Source organism: Myxocyprinus asiaticus, chromosome 39, assembly GCF_019703515.2.
Source record: "Myxocyprinus asiaticus isolate MX2 ecotype Aquarium Trade chromosome 39, UBuf_Myxa_2, whole genome shotgun sequence".
NCBI classification, from domain to species: domain Eukaryota; kingdom Metazoa; phylum Chordata; class Actinopteri; order Cypriniformes; family Catostomidae; genus Myxocyprinus; species Myxocyprinus asiaticus.
The window spans coordinates 41,448,902-41,464,481 of NC_059382.1; the positions used below are offsets into that span (position 1 = coordinate 41,448,902).

The 15,580-nt window shown below is 37.8% G+C and overlaps 1 pseudogene; it reads left to right on the forward strand.

Annotated features, from left to right (window-relative positions):
• Window positions 1–9,255: 9,255 nt before the first annotated feature.
• Window positions 9,256–15,580, forward strand: part of LOC127429997 (tripartite motif-containing protein 16-like protein) — a 58,194-nt pseudogene continuing 51,869 nt past the window's right edge.

Here is a 15,580-nt window from a genome sequence, read left to right on the forward strand (position 1 = left end):
TGGGCCTGAAGCTTTCCTAGTCTTTTGTTTCCGAAAGACCCAGCACACAGCCTCCTCACAGACCATAAGTGCATTTTGCATTAAGTTGATTTTTTTAGGAATCAACTATCAAATTTGGATGTGATGTCAACATGATGTTCTTGAAGAAATTAATAAGTTTAAACCTTCAAATAGAGGAGTAGTATCATATTTCTATAATATTTTGCTAAAGCATGTGATTACAGACATGACTATTATAAACAATATTGGGGAAAACAATTTGGGTTTAGAGATTGATTCAGATATTTGGGAAGAATGCTTTGAGAATGTACATGCTTGTTCAATTAATGTAAAGCATATTTTGATACAGTTTAAGACTGTACACAGAATATATTTATCTACGGTGAAGCTACACCTCATCTTTCCAGATGTTTCCCCAATCTGCAACAGATGTAAGTTAGAAGATGGAACTTTAACTCATTCATTTTGGGTGTGTGCTAAATTATTACAATTCAGTCAGGACCACTTCCTCAAGTGAATACTTGACTTGAATGCTTGAATGAATACTTTATTACTTCTAGACTATTAAAACAATCTGTTTGTGTTGGCCATATGGTTCTGTTTAGGGCAAACTCACCGCCCATCCATGCAGCCATGCATGTATCCCCAGGGATACCAGAACAGATCCAGTAGAATTATTACAACACTGTTCCATATTTTTAAACATTCTGACAGTGCAACATGGTATAATCCTTCAATTAAAAATAGATTAAATGGACACTTAAAGACTTCAGAATACTGTACAAACAACAAGGCATGGAAGAAAGGAATTCCAAACTGGCAAACGATTGTAGTTTTAGAGCACAGAACACGAGACAGATGTGAAAAAAGTGAAGCTGGTGATGGAGGAGGGTGATAAGTGCAGCTTGCATCCATGCAGAGTCAGCCCCTTAATTAGGTAAATGAGTATAAGCATTTCCAGCTAGGTAAATTACAAATGTTTATAAAGTTACGCACAAGTATAATGAAGTTACACTGACCAGCAGCACTATAAGGTCACATTTAAGAACCTTGCACATGGACAGCATCTCTCTTAAGTAGCACTTCAAGTACATCCTCGCACGTTCATGTTAAGTGCAGTTTTGGGAAACGCACAAAAAAATAATGAATGTTAGTAAAATTGCTTGTAGAAATGCTCTTAACAACCGCTAAGATCAGTCGTTATTGGGAAACGGGGCCCAGATCAGTCCAGAGCCTCTTCCAATACAGTTTTGCAGGGAGTCGAAATTCAAAACACACCATATACTGTAACTAGCCTTTCTAATCCTTAACAGCAGTCAATTCAATTCACCAAATCATACTCGCATATCAGACTAATCAGAAATGATGCTGTGCAACTACTATGACCTATAGTCCTTAACACATATTTAGGGGTTCAAACGCTTAGCGCTGAAACCCTATTGTAATTGTTAAGATTTGTATTATTATTATTATTATTATTATTATTATTATTATTATTCCGCCATAAAACTGATCGGGTAGAGTGTGCCGTAAGGCCTAGAGACTTGAAACTTGGTCAGATGGTAGTAGTTTTGCTGGCTACTCAGAAACACGGACACGGCCAAATCAGTCAATAGGGGGCGCTACAGCGATCAAAAATGCTCTTAGACCATTTGTCATAGACTCAAATGCTTTATACCATTGGAATCCTTGGCTCAAACCAAACAAAACGTATATCTCCGATTTAATTTCTGCCATCTTGGATTTTTTATAAAAGCTATTTTGCGAACTAGTCCTAGGTTTTTCATCCGATCGGGACCAAACTAGTGCCAAACGATTCTATGGAGTCTCAATATCAAAAGTTATCAAAACAAAGTTTGAACTTTCGACACGAGCTAGCTACGGTATGCGAAAACATCGGAAGTAGGAGTGGCCAATTTTACGTAAAAGGCTATAACTCTTGAAGGAAATTAGATATCTTCACCAAACTTGGCATGCTTATGTAAGAGGTCAATCTTTGGTCGTCCAGAAAAGTTGGCATGGTTTTGCCACATGGTGGCACTATAATACCAAAAAAACTTGAAATTGGCTTTTATATGGACATTCACGTATGTTGAAAAACATGGCCATCATTGGCCAATCAAATTTCAGCAGCTATTACACAAGGTGAACAATGACCGATCGGAACGAAACTTGGTGGACCTATTTGACTCTTAGTCTGAGAGGGTTGTGCAAAGTTTTAAAAAAATCGGCCACTAGGTGGTGCTATCACGATTTTTGTAGGTGTTAATGGTTGTTTATGATGCAGTGCTGTGAAAAAACACAAGTAATATATATCACCTGATAGCTCTTCTCATTCTAAACAACTTTGCCTCAAGAAGCATTGGTGTCTGTCAAACCATTCAGTAAATATTTCAGATAATGTTAAAAACCTACTTTTGCAAACTAGTCCTAGGTTTTTTGCCCGATCGGAACCAAACCAGTGCAGAAATATACTCTGGAGTCTGATTATCAATAATTATCAAAAAAAGTTGAAATTTCGACTCACGGTCGCTAAGGGGTGCCAAAAAGTTTGAAAAGGGCGGGCCATTTTTACTAAAATGACTATAACGCCCGAACAAAATGAGATATTTTTACCAAACTCGGTACACATATGAGCTCAATCTGAGGTCACAGTTAAAAAAATGTGGAGTTTGTCCACTTGGTGGCGCTATAACAGGAAAAAACATTGGTGTCTCTCAAAAAACATGGCCACCATTGGCCAATGAAATTTGAGCACCTATTAGACAAGGTTACCGGAGACCGATAGGCACAAAACTCAGTGGGCCTGCTCGACTCCTGGCCCTGTGGTCTGTGAGAAATTTGAAAGAAATTGTGGGGTGTTTCACACATACACACAGTGGCTGTGTCCCAATTCAAAGGCTGTATCCTTCGAAGGACTCGGACTTCAAAGGCCACGCAGGTCGGACTGAGCAGTGTTAATTGGGACAGTCTAGCCTACGGAGGACTTCTTGTCGCCTAACAACTGTAATGTTTGTACTAGACTTTTTTGAATATATTAAACTGTCTGAAAACAAAACAGGTTCACAAACTGTCTAAATATTTTCACCATGGTCCATTTCTGTATATAATAAAGAGTATAAACTATATTTAATCGCATCTTAGTAAGATATTAGTCAACATTTGAACCACTTTAAAGTTTTTTTAAATTTTTTTTACATTTGTATCATTAGATATTTGAGTAAGTTGAAACCCAATACTTACGTTTAAAAGTGTAATTCTGCAATTTCTCTCAAAAAAATCCTGTCGTCACTGGCACACAATGAATTCTGGGGTAGGTAAGGCCGCGAAGGATCCATCTGTTGTAACCTTCATTTCACGGGAAACGAAAGACGCATTTGGAGGCCGCATTTGAAGGAGCCTTCGAATTGGGACAGCCTTTGTCGAACAGCAGTGACGCAATCGGCCTTCGAATGTGACCTTTGAAGGATGTAGCCTCTGAATTGGGATGCAGCTATAATTCATATCATTTGTTAGATCTCCTCATACTGAACAACTTTACCTCAAGAAACACTGCTGTCAATCAAATCGTTCATTAAATATTCACAATTATGTAAAAAACCTACTTTTGTGAACTAGTCCTAGGTTTTTCGCTCAACCTCAATAAAACCAATGCAGTACAATTCTCTGGACTCTCTAGGTCAACAATTATCCAAAATTTTTTTTTTTGAACTTTACCCTTTGGGTAGCTATAACAGTGTCATTTAGAAAATGGCCATGGTCAAGTGTACAAATAAGCCCATAATTCCTAAACTAAAATTCAGAACTTCATGAAATTAGGTGGGCCCATGCGACATATGATTCTAAACAAGCATGCAGACTTTTATGGAGATCGGACCATAGGTGGCACTATGAGCTTTAAAAAGCTTTAAAAAGCATGTATTTCCTTAGTAAATTGCCTGTTTGGCTGTAAATGGTCTATTCCATCTATGAGCTAGGTGGTTACATGCTTGCTAAATAAAACATAATATCTTTTTACGCATGTGCTTAAAGGCCTTAAACTGCTTGAACCCCGTTAATTGCTGCTTGCAGCTATATTTTTCAGTGTATTCCCACCATTACTTGAACATGAATTTCTTGCATCCCACCTTGAGAATCTTCACACATTTTTTGTAAAAGTCACAATGTTCGCCTCTTATCTACTGAAATCAGAAATTAGCCACCAATGACAGCATCAGGATCTTTCCTTTCTGAGTGAAAAGGTCTTTTAAATCATATTTTGGGCGGCCTTTGGACAACACTTCCCTTCTTTAACAATTCGCCTCTTTTCCCTCATAATGAAGATGAACAGTTAATATAAGAGACTTTCTAATGGGCAGACTGTCAATTCTAACGGGGATAGTTTTATGTTTGAAGTTATGTCATTGTATATTCGCCTAGGGATCATCTGGAAAGTCCACCCACTGCACTAAAACATAAAAAATAAAAAATGTCTTGAGCCTGATCCGCGCACAGCTATTCTAGGCATATCCGGTAATCTCTGGGGGACTAATTCATATGAAAGACAAGCTATATTATTAGGTATGATAATTGCTAAGAGGCTGATTTTGAGAATGTGGAAGACTGAAATGTTACTCAAGTTTAAAATGTGGGCTAGAGATCTTGTAAACATATTGGCACTGGAGAGGTTGAGATATATGAATGATGATGAATTTAGAACATTCAATAAAGTCTGGGGACAGGTTCTGGACCATCTCAAAATAACCAATGAATTACATGTCTAGCTTGTTGTCCCTTGGAGCCCTAATTTCTGTATAATTTGTGACCATTAATTTTCTGTGATTAGTGATAATGTACTTGAAAATGTGCCTAAATTATTATTGGGGAGCTGAAATAATTAAGGTAATGTACTTTATTATTATTATTAGAATTTTTTTATTTGAATTTTGATTTAATTTTTGTAATTTACTTTTACATTCTTTAACTATCATTATTATTTGATATTTATTATAATTTATTATTTCTTATGATTTAGATTTATAATGTCTGCCCCTTATTATTCTATAATTTTTTTCTTGTTTGTTTGATGGGCTTGTAAAGTGCATACATGTGCATATGGAAATATCTGAATTCTTCAAACTTGTGTTTTGTTGCTATTTTGGTTTTTGGGAGAAAATCAATTCAAATGTGCTTTTACCCTGGGGGCCTTCAGCCCCATTGTACCCTACTTGACAATGGGAGCCAATTTGGGAAGTTCATTTCATGCTTTTTAGAGCCCTTCAAAAACAATCTGTCTCTGGAAAAATATGTACTAAAATGTGATTAAATAATTTAGATTTTAAATGTTAAATTAATTTAATAAAAAACATACAATTTTAAATGTGCGATTTGTTGAAAAACTTTAATGTAAAAATTTAGATGATGCTGTAATTCATATCAAAAACAGTCTCAAATTCTTAAACTTTAGACTAAAACCACAAAAAATCTCTCGCTGAGGAAATAATATGTAGCTGAGGGACAGTGGTGGCTCAGTGGTTAAGGCTCTAGGTTACTGCTCAGAAGGTCGGGGGTTCAAGCCCCAGCACTGCCAAGATGCCACTGTTGGGCCCTTGAGCAAGGCCCTTGACCACCCTATCTGCTCCAGGGGCACTGTATCATGGCTGACCCTGCACTCTGACCCCAGCTTAGCTAGGATATGTGGAAAAAAAAAAAAGAATTTCACTGTATATGTGCAAATGTGTGATAAATAATTGTTATTATAGATGTTCAGAATCAACAACACGTCTATTTACATCACTTCAGGAAAAAGTTTGATGCTATTTGAAGAAAATATATTAACTCAAAATCTTATTTAAAGGATCCGTTAATGATTCCGGAAGAGCTTCGGAATAGTTGCGCTCTAATTCCTCTGTTATTGTTTACATGCTTGAAATAGTCTATATATATATTTATACAACAGTTAGTTCCAGTCCTCGAATATGATTGGACGAGAGACGTTCCATGAGTACCGAGTAGAGGTCTTCACAGGTCCAAAAATTTGTGCCCGAACCCAAAGAGACCCGGACCGTCTATTATTTGAACACTTGGACCCTGTAACGTTGCTGGCAATGACAGGCAGACGAAGATGATGATGTTGTGAAGAACCCAAGTGCAGTTTATTTACAAAGTGCTATCCAACAGACATGAATCCAAAACATAAACAAAACATAAACATAAACATGAACTTGACTTGACTTGACGACTTGACTTGAATAGACTAGACTTGACTTGACTAGACTAGACTTGACTTGATATCCAAGCAATGTTACATAAACAATACCTGACAAAGGACCATGGCAGACATGAGGGTTTAAATACAAGGACATGGGTAACCACATGTTCCCTGTCTGTCATTCACTCAACGTTGCGTCGATGTAGTGACACTAGGGGTTCACTCTTGAGAGCCCCAATCACCTTTGCTTTATTCAGAAAAGGCCAATGAAAATTGGCAAGTGGAATTTTCATGCCACTCTCTGCCCCGGACATATGGGTATAAAAGGAGATGTCATGCACCACTCATTCAGACTTGTTCTTCGGAACCGAGTGCTTGTGTGTGTTCGTCCCGTCACCTTGCTATCGCTGCTGGAATTACGGCGCATATCAGTAGTCACCCTTGCATGGTCGAGTGTTGTGCTTCCCCTGGGCGCTTCGGCAGCTGTTGGGCCTCATGTATTCAGATAGAAGACAAAGGCAGGCCTAACACAAGTCGTAAAACCTAACTCAGCCCCCACACATTCCATGTCGTAAATTTTACTGATAAAAATCGTGCCAAAATCAAACAAAGGGAGTCCAAAACAAACTACAAATACATGAAGCCTTGCTCACTAAAGAATCGAGCTCTCAACTCCTATTGGATGAGGCACACAACAGAACGTCCCTCAAACATGACATCATCAGGAGTTGAAATACCTCTGAAATGTTTCATGAGTTACTTCCAGTGACTTCGTTCAACAAATATAGACGTAGCTTTTGCTGCTCTCCGGTGCAACCTCGTGGCACAAGGAAGTAATGTCCGACTTGAAACTGTAGCCATACAATCTCCATCTCGCTGGACGAGTTGAGATTACTCTGTGTTCAACCAAACACTCTAACGGATCCGAAGGAGACCGCCAAGCAATTCGCATCTTCATCCGTTTGCCTACAGAAGTGAAGAGATTAAAGATTTCTCTTCCAACTTCAATCAAGTCGACATTTCTGAGTTCTCCGCCAGCCCGCCGAGAATCTACAGCCGTACCGCCCGCCGACAGAGCAAGGAAACGGCCTCCCATCATCACCCGAGCCTCAAGGAACCGGGTCAAAGTTAAAGGACGGAGGAAAACACATTCTACCTGTGTCCTCATGCGATTCAAGTAAGAGGTATACGTCTGGGCAGAGATAGAATATTATAGTGTGTTATTTTTGTGTTTCAAGGTTTTTGCTTGTACAGTTTACAAACCGCCATGTCCGCTCATTATTAATACTCAGGGTATTAATTATCATAAGTTTGTTTTGCTGTATTGTGGTCCAACCAAATTGGATTGTTGTGCAATTTCGCCATCGCGGGTGAGACAGCAACTGAGTTCATCCATTAAAGAGTCAAATAACGCGGGACTGTTTACGAGCCGTCCACCGCGTCTCTGAGCGATGAACTAAACAGCTGCTTTCTCTCCCACGATCGGGAAATCAGCTTTAGGGCTGTCACTTCTTTCTCTCTCTCATACTAATTACACACACACACACACACACACGCAGGCACGCGACCCCTCACAAACATTCTGGCACACATTTTGGCTCGTAGATAGCTTAAATGCTAAAGCCCAGCTTTGTCCCTAAGCTATCATACAAGCGGATATACGCGGTAACTGGTAGACGCCATCTCCGCCCCCATTCGCGGTCATATTCCCTGGCCGGAAGTCTCGCGTGACATACTCTCCACGAGAGTCACGTCCACTATTTTGTGCGCGTCCCTCCTTAAACACACACTGACACACACGCACACACTGTCACACACACACTGTCACACACACACCTTATGTGTTATAGAATTATTTTATTTCCATATCTAATCATATCACTGTTTAGTTTGTAGTTGTAAGTCGGAAGTTTATTGACTGCATTGTATTAATTAAAAATTGATATTACTGCATAAATAAACTTTGTTTATATTACAAAGAGAAGTGTTTTGGTTTGTTTTGCATACGCCTGTGTCATGCTGACAGGATGTCAGTGCTCGGATTCAAACCTTCATTCATTGTTTTTTTCCCGAAAATCGATATTCTTCTAAAACAATCTAATATTGAGACTGTTTTACTATTCGGTTATTAGTCCCTGATTTTAGGGTGGTGCCCCGTCAATGTTAATCCTTTTAATATTCTATTGATTTTTGATAATTGATAATTATCTTTGATGATTGAATTTGAATGATCAACAAGCTAGTATTAATTTTAATTAATGTTTCATCGATGTTAACAATTAACGATTATCTTTGATAACTGTTGATTTAAAGGATTTAAAAAGCTAACATTGATTCTCATCAATGTTCTATTGATTTTAATAATTAATAACTATCTTTGATAATTATTAATTATTGCTAATAACCAAACTTGCTCCTAAACGTAGCGCACTACATTTACTGGAGCCCCATATGAGGTTTTAATGAGTTAGATTCAATTGATTAATTTAAATATTAATTAATAATTAAAGAAATAATTATTAATTATTTCTGATAGTAACACTGATCTAAACAACCAGTAAAGCCCTACACGGCTGAGTCCACAGGTGTTAAAAGAGTATATTTTAAAAGAGTATATTTTCTCTAAAAGAGCTTGCACAAATGATTGCTGTCTTTTTAAAAATGTCCTTTTGCATTTGTGCTACTGGGTGTGGCCGTTATCTCTCCCCACCGGATGGTCTCGAGTGCTTGGGTCGCCAGCACGCCGAGGCAGTTTTTGTGGAGGGGTCATGTTCTCACGGCGAGAACACGCCCATGAGAACGTTGCAGTCATGGCTCTCTTCCTTCTTCGTGAAGCAGAGAGCCCCCGCGGCTGCTTCCTGACCCTGTCCATCCTGGGTTGAGACTACTGGCGTGTGCCCTGGGCCGGATGATGTCCACTTGGTGGTCCAAGAGTGGCACCTGTGGCTCAACCTTGCGGAGATGCGTGATGCTGAGAAGGTTCGCTTTCTCTATGCGTCCATCTCCCAAGAGGGTTTTTTTGGCAAGACTGTCGAGGACTTCGCCCATCAGTTCTCGACGGTGAGATGGAGGCCATCAGACATATCTTGCCATGGCGCGACTCGGCCGCCTACAGACCTCCGAAGTCCTGCGCACCATCTGCCTCTCGCCAGGGCCATCCTCCTGCGGTGTCGGCCCTGGATCCCCCACCATCAGAGCCTGTATGTCGGCCTTTGAGAAGAAGATCCTCCCGCAGGAAGGTGGCATCGCCTTCCCGTCAGCCAGTCGCCAAGAACCCTGGACAGCTTCGAAGCGGTCCTGAGACAGGCGACCCAGGGATGAGGCAACTCTCATTGACTTGCCTGACCCAGGGGTGCACACGTGCCCCACTCCCACCCCTGGGCCAGCATGAGGTGAGTACCCTCGTAACATCGCTGGGTGCCTTCTGGGCCCCGGCACCCAAATTGTCAATAAAAGAGCAGTTTCCTCATTCCCTGGGCCATTGTCCAATGCTCGCAACGGCCAGGCACTGGAAGTCTTTCCAGTCAACCAGCGTGTGTTGTGGCTTCTGCCACCTCTGTGAAACATCACTCTTGAAGTCTTAGGGTTTTGATGCCAGAAGATAGACTTTATTATCAGAGATAGCAAAGCCGAGTTGCTCCCAGCACAACTAACTCTCTGTCTGTATTCAAACAGGCCTATATACACATATTCACCTAGGGTGTGACCAATACACCCCATACATTTTGTTCTATGTCTTCAGACTGTTAGAGAACATGAAACTATTTGAAAGGCCCCTTTCCATCTCTCTACAGGGCCTTATCCTATATTTCCTCTAGTGTCAAAACATGAGACTCAAGATTACCTTATATGAGTACCATATGTGATCACATATTCCATTTTGAGGGGCCTCCTTTACACAGGCTTCTACACACACAACACAGAAAAATCCATGCTTAACTATTAGAAATAATTGTAGACAAAAATGGCTATATTTACATTGATTATACTTGATTAATTTATATTTAACTTGATAAAAAATATTCCACATATCCCCCCTCTGAGACTTACATAAGTCTCACCTTCACTGTCTTTATCCAGAGTGCAGTTTCATAATTCAGTTGCCTCAGTTATGCTATCTAGTGACTAAATTAAGTCACACAGCTTCATTACCAATGACCAGATTATGCAACCACACTCCGGTGGAGATTACAGAACCAAACGTCTCCATTCAATTTTGATTAAGAACGGAGTAAAAGATTCTGTTCTCTTATTCTCTTCATTCAATAAATGAAACCTATAAGCATGTTATACTGTAATCATGAGCGTGCAATTGGTTCAGCCTTGCCTGTGGTTGTCACAGTTATGTAGAGTACATAAAAACAAATATTCATTATCATATTAAGAGTTCTCTTTTGTAGTGTAGATATCTTCAACCCAGATACTTTGCACATCATAGAGGGTCACCTCCGGGGAGAGGTTAGGCTAGCACTTTCATCCTGGGGCATGGCTCATCATTCATTTCATCATATACAGTATATTCATTGGAGGAATCAATTTCCTCCCAATTTGGTCTTTCTGTCCATTCAGTGTAGTTGTAATTGCATTGCATTGGATCATTCACATTGATCAGTGTCATCTGCTTCACTGTTGCTTGGATCAAGAATAATTTTACTAATGGTAACACACAACAGAATATTATTCCTCCCACAAGGATTGTTATTCCAATCATTATATTACTTTTAGCCAATCGTGTACCCCATTTCTTAAACAATTCTATTTAAATGGTTATAAACAAACAAGACAGGCAATGTTAATCTTTAGTCACCACCATGTCTTCTTTTTCCATTCTTCATTAATATTAAAATGTATATGAGTTCAATAAAAGCATAAATAAAAGTAATAAATCATCTTTCAATCTTAATTCATCATACAAATATTCCCAGGTTTGTTTAATACTTCTTTAATAAGTCAGGCACTCATTTGTCTGCAACGGTTCTCAAAACTTTACCCCCAAATTCTATAATTAATCTTCCACACAGGGTATGATCCCCTGATGGCACAGTGACAGAATGCTTGGTATTTAACACTATGATAAGATGTTTTAATAAAGCGGTTAATAAAATGCAGTTGGGTTGAGTGGAACTTACAATTTTCAGGCAGGTTTCTTCTATACCTCCCTTTGATGCTTCCGACCTAAAAACATCCATCCACTTCCTTAAACCCATATCATCCCTTCCAGGATTGTGATGCCCTGCCTTAGGTTGCCCCCCTTTCTTGCCATTGGAGAGTCTTACCCGTCATTGGGCCATCACCTCTTGCCATTGGTCTTGATACCGCTCAGTCCTATTAGCCAATCCTTAATAATTTGGTATCAGTAAACAGATATTTTCTGTTGTTTCAGGGAGTATCACCTGAGAACCGTCACAGCCAATAGAACCATCTACAACTGCTTAAATATGGAGACAGTTCTAAACATGGTTAAATTCACAAAGCATTATTCAAAATTCAACAATCTATTAAAATTGTCCAAATTAAAAGTAAATGTAAGAATGCTACAATTGAACTCATTTACAGATCATTAATTTTCATTCAAGTTGTATTTCTGCTCCTTTAGCAAACATCACAAAAGACCATGTATCATGGTGGGGACTAACATCAAAACAAAACAAAATAAAGGGTAGCCTCTGTCAAACTTCTAGGAAGCTTAATTAAAAAACAACCTTAATTCAATAATAGTCTCTAGATAGTTTTTGAAGGTACATTTATTCTTTTAGATGAACACTGAATCTCTTATCTTTAGTATAAACACAACTTCGAAATGTCCTCTGAATATATAAAATCTTTAATCATGATGAGGAAAGCTGTTTGAACCTCTCCTTCATTTCACTGTATCTAACATCATTGCCAAATCACATCATTTTACATATAAAAAGAAAAGAAAAGAAAAGAAAATCAAAAGAAAATAAAACAGTTTAGAGATGTGCTTTTAGCACACTCTTCAACATCTGCTTATGTGTTTCTGTCTCAAGCAGACACTTATCAAACTTAGACTGAGAGTGTGAAAGAGTGCCGGGTGAAGGAGGAACTCGGAGGGGGACACTCCACTCCCCCACACTGTCTCCACTGTCATTACAGTCACTCCTTCTTTTTCATTTTACATCAACAATAATATATTTAAGTTATTCTTCAACAGTAAAAATAGTGATCATTATAATAATTCATTATATTAACTGCTTTCAAACTTTCCCATCTTAAATCATCTTTCAATCTACTCTTTCCCTACATTCTTTTGTCCATTCAAACAACATACTTAAAAATTTTTTAGAAACTTTTGGTATTCTGAATCTAGGTATTACCTCTCTTGTTATAAATTTGATTAGTGTTCCTGACCCCTGAGCAGCTGATGGTACTGCTTCCAGCCATCTGCTAAGTCTGCATATTACTACAAGCATATAATGCTTTCCATGCACTTTCTTTATCATGTCCACATAATACATAACCAAATGCTTGAATGGTCCTTCTGGCACTGGTATGTGACCTATAGGTGTTTTTATTTCTTTTCTGACATTGTTTTGAGTACAGACTTCACATGTGGACGGAAAATCATCTATCATTGCATATAAGTATGGAGACCAATATCCCTGCTGTTTAATTTTCCTTATCACTTCCCCCCTCGAGCAATGGTCAAACCATGCGCATCGTAAATAAAAACATTGAGAAATGTAGTTGATGAAACAATCTGTCCTTCATGAGAATGCCATAAACCTTGTGAATTTTCTTTGCACCCCTATTTTCCCATGTAGTATGTTCATATGGACCTTTATTTTGAATTATATCATCCTATTGTGGTTGTAATTCAATAATACTTCAATTGACAGGCCAAAGCCTTCTTGGCTTCTAACTCTACAGCATTATTTCCCTTAATGACAAAGTCATTGCCCTTTTTGTGGGCTTGACATTTAATGATAGCCAATCTTTTAGGTAACATCATTGCAGAAATCAACTGTTCAATCTGTTCTACATGTTAAATTAAGCTTCAATTACTTTTTCTGAAACCTCTTTGTTTCCATATTGCTCCAAATAGATGTCAAACACCATGAGCATAAGCCAAGTCAGTGAAAATGTGAACTGTTTGTCTTTTAGCTAACTGACATGCAGTAGTAAGAGATTTTAATTCTGTTAGTTGAGCAGAACAAGATCGAATGCAATATTGTGAAAATAATCTCTGTCTTTTTTCACAACTGCTTATCTTGCATGATTTCCCAAATGATCCCTAAAACAAAAATGATCAAATCTTTAGTAAAACACAACCTTTGCCTTTCTTTCCCCAACATTCTCTTTACATTCAATACAACTTTCTTTTTCCCGTCATTCTCTTGTTTTTTTTTTATTTTTATATTTTATTTACTGTTTTAGCATCATTTAACAATAAGATTTTTCAGTTATTATTCTTTTATACTTCTCAGCATTTTTTGACAAACGATTCAGTTAAATGGCAAAACCAAGATTCACAGTGCAGAAACTGTAGGCCTCTAAAGTGATACTTTCATGGATTAATCTCCAAATAGAAATAGTTTACTAGAAAAAGAAACTCAATCAACTCTTTGTAGCACCCACTAACCTTTTTCTTTAAAGTGAGGGTACTCTCTGGAAAATTTGGGGGAGTAATCAATCCAATAGGTAACTCTAACTTTGCCATCAAGTTTGTAATATTTACTCTTTAAATCAATAAATCAGCGGTTAGATGCTGGATTTAAATTTAGACCCTCAGAACAATTTAGACCAGGGTATTCAACCCATTGATGGCAGTCTGGTAAACTATACATCTCATTGATGGTATAAGACTGAAATCAACTTATCCAGAGAGATTTGAATCCACATTTGAAATGTTAAATCAGTAATGATTACCAGCAGTCATGTGAGCGGGAGGATCAATCGTATAAAAGCCCACATCATTCTCAGTGTTTTTTCTCCGGACTTCTTCCTGCAGTATTATCAGCTTCAATAAATCATCTGGCCTAGCCATCTGCAATGGTGAGAAACTGGTTCCAGACTGAGTTAATGAAACAACATACACATAATGATGATAACAGAAATACAACATAGTTAGTATCAAAGACTAGATGCATGAGTATGAAGTTATTTATGATGTTCAATTTTAATCTTAATGTCACCAACTTAATGTCACAAATCACCAATTTTTTCCTTAGCATTATCAATAATTTTTACAATCAAATAGGTCCAAGATATTTCTTACATCTTCAAATCAGAACTTCTAGCACGAGTAAACTTCTATTTTGTTAGATATCAGAGCATCTGAGCAAAACTGTTTACAATGTTTGCTTAGTTCTGCCTCCTTACTGGAGGTTGGGACTTTATTTTCCATTTTATCTGGCATGATTGGTCACAGAACAAACCTAAGAAAATGCATCACAATGTTGGTAAGGTTGTCACACAAAGATCATGAGAACAGATATTAAGAGCACAACTTCAGCAAATTGAAAAAACAGAGAACATGAAACGATCCAAATTATTCTTAATGTTCTTTCCTTTAATTTTTGTTTCAAAGGCATCTTTTCAGTATACACATGATCAACCAATGCCTACACTGTTATATAAAACAAAACAAAAAAATAAAAGAAAAAATATCTAATCTTAACTAAAACAATATGCTATCTATCTATTTTTTTTTTTTTTCTTTTCTAAATTCGGGGTGCCCCTGTCTGAGTGGAGACATCAAGAGAGATGAGTTCTCCCATTCAAAGTCTGCAGACACCATCCTTAGAGAGTAAGGGGTATAACCCCTCCCGCTCATTCTCCTTACAGAGCATAGGGTCATAGGTCCCTGTTTATTCAGGGCTCTAACAGGTCTCACTCAATCTCTCCACCAGACAGTCCCTAACAAAAATAATAAACTCTACCTATCTTAGTTTTGTTGGTTGATCAAGTTTACACCGATAAAGTTGCAACTCACATGTAAATTAGTTCTCCAGACATATTTAAACACATAGGAAATCAAAAACAAAACAAATAAACATGGGTTCTTACATTTAGATATCAAGACTTTATAGTGTTTAATTTAATATTGTTAAATATTGTATTCTCTCATAAACTGGACCAGACAGAACATAAAACAGACACATGAATGTGAAGTTTTCACATTTATGGTTTACTTTTCATACTCAAGTTACAAAATACAATTTTCTTATTAGTCATTTTCACCCTTTTTAATTTCTCTTCCTCATTTTCTTGACATCTTACATTTCCATTTGCTTAACCATGGCTTTGATAACTAGTGACCTCAATAAAGGAAGTACACAACAAAACAATAGCCCTCCTATCATTATTGCAATTCCAAAAAACATTCCCAATTTACATAATGCATCTCTCCCTAACACATTAACAGGA